The following is a 244-nucleotide window of genomic DNA, read 5'->3' on the forward strand; positions in this document are numbered from 1 at the left end:
ACGGTTAAAACAGAAATCAATTATAACAAATAACAAACCTGTTAATCGATTAAGACTACCCGTTAATCGATTAACCAGCACAACAGAATGAAACAGAAAACAGTTGTAACAAAAACACTAATTTAACAGAAAAATAGTTGAGTTAATTGATTAAGTCACCATGTTAATCGATTAACTGGAACATTAACATGCATAATTCAAAAGCTAAACTTCTCATATGTTATGCACATCTTATATACATGTT

The sequence above is a fragment of the Lupinus angustifolius genome, unplaced genomic scaffold (genome assembly GCF_001865875.1).
Source record: "Lupinus angustifolius cultivar Tanjil unplaced genomic scaffold, LupAngTanjil_v1.0 Scaffold_607, whole genome shotgun sequence".
Lineage (NCBI taxonomy): Eukaryota > Viridiplantae > Streptophyta > Magnoliopsida > Fabales > Fabaceae > Lupinus > Lupinus angustifolius.